The 1,839-nt window shown below is 40.6% G+C and overlaps 1 protein-coding gene across 2 annotated transcripts in view; it reads right to left on the minus strand.

Moving 5' to 3' along the window:
- The window catches only part of C10H11orf54 (chromosome 10 C11orf54 homolog), a 22,652-nt gene that overhangs the window by 15,125 nt on the left and 5,688 nt on the right, over positions 1 to 1,839 (minus strand). The window lies entirely within an intron of this gene.

The raw sequence follows: 1,839 nt of genomic DNA on the forward strand, positions 1-1,839 counted from the left end.
AGACAGACAGACAGACACACACACACACAGCTTGTGCTGTAAGCACATTTATCCACTGAGCCATCTTATCAGCCCCATGAGGATTATATTTTTAAGGATCAAAAAAAAAAAAAAAAAAAGCAGCAGCAAGAAATTTAAAAAGCAAAAAGCAGGGCTGGAGAGATGGCTCAGTGGTTCAAAGCATTGGTTTCCCTTCAGAGGAGCCAGGTTCAATCTCCAGCACCCATATTAAGGCTGATAACTGAGTAACTCCAGCTCCTTATGATGCAGCACAGCTTCTGATCTCTGCGCGCACAGGGCACTCATATGATACACAGACATACATACATGCAGGCAAAAAAGCAAGTACATGTCTGATTCAGTCCCTTTGCGACATGTTAACTCTCAGACAGCATACTATGAAAAGAGGTGGTTCTAGAAACAGACGTCACCACAGAATGGAGCCTAAGACATCACAGCTTTGAATGCAGACCTTCTGGGCTTCATTTGGAGCATTTGTCTTTTTTCTTCTCTAGCTTACACTAGAGAACTTCCTTATATTCTTGTTTGAACAAAGTAAAAAAAGAAAGGAAAAAGCTGGGCAGTGGCGGCGCACACCTTTAATTCTAGCACGGCAGAGGTGGAGAGGTGGGGAGGCAGACAGATCTCTGAGTTCAAGGCCAGCCTGCTCCACAGAGTGAGTTCCAGGACAACCAGTGCTACACAGAGAAATGCTGTCTCAGCACAAACAAACAAACAAACAAGAATCCACACAGAGAAATGTAAGTAATTGACAATCAGTGAATCAATATGCAAAGTATATTTGAGACTATGATCAATACTCAAGAATAGACTAAATATTTTATTTTTATTATTTATCTATTTTTAATATGTATGAGTGCTATGCCCACATGTGTGTCTGAGCACCACCTGTGTGTTTGGTGCTGAAGGAGGCCAGAAGAGGGCCCTGAATCATCTAGAACTAACAGTTACAGACAATTATGAGCCACCATGTGAATTCTGGGGACAGAACTCAGGTCATTTGAGTTCAGCCAGCGCTCTAACCACTGACCCATTTCTCCAGCCCCAACAGACTGTATTTAAAGAATATTACTACTGTCAATATTGCATAACTCTCTGGGTTCCTTTGCTAATTTTTATTGCATAAAGGTGGTAGCAACAAGATCAATGAATAGTGATATGGTGGTTACTTCTGGGAGAATCATTATATCACTAGAAATAGTGATATGATGGTTATTCCTGGGAGAATAACTTATATCACTATAGAGATATGGTCATTATTCTTGGAGGAATAATTTTTTTAAAGATTTTTTTTAGCTTTATTTATTTATTATATGTAATTACACACATAGCTGTCTTCAGACACTCCAGAAGAGGGTGTCAGGTCTTGTTACAGATGGTTATGAGCCACCATGTGGTTGCTGGGATTTGAACTCAGGACCTTTGGAAGAGTAGTCAGTACTCTTAACCACTGAACCATCTCTCCAGCCCCTCAAGAGACATTTTAATAGTAACTTAGAAAAGTATGCCCAATAACCTGACATCCTGCTGCTGCTTATCAGTGAAGAATATGAAAGTCAGAATCTGACAGCAATTAAGTAGGTGACAGCTCTGCCAACAAGAACAGTCTCTTCCATGGCTAGGAAGGGACATTGCTACAGTGCAAATCGATTTAGCACTAGTATTCATATGTATTTCATTTATTTATAGTGTGTCTGTATGTGTGTGTGTGTGTGTGTAACAGATAGACAGACAGACAGACAGACAGACAGACACACACACACACAGCTTGTGCTGTAAGCACATTTATCCACTGAGCCATCTTATCAGCCCCATGAG

Source organism: Mus pahari, chromosome 10, assembly GCF_900095145.1.
Source record: "Mus pahari chromosome 10, PAHARI_EIJ_v1.1, whole genome shotgun sequence".
In the NCBI taxonomy this organism is placed as follows: domain Eukaryota; kingdom Metazoa; phylum Chordata; class Mammalia; order Rodentia; family Muridae; genus Mus; species Mus pahari.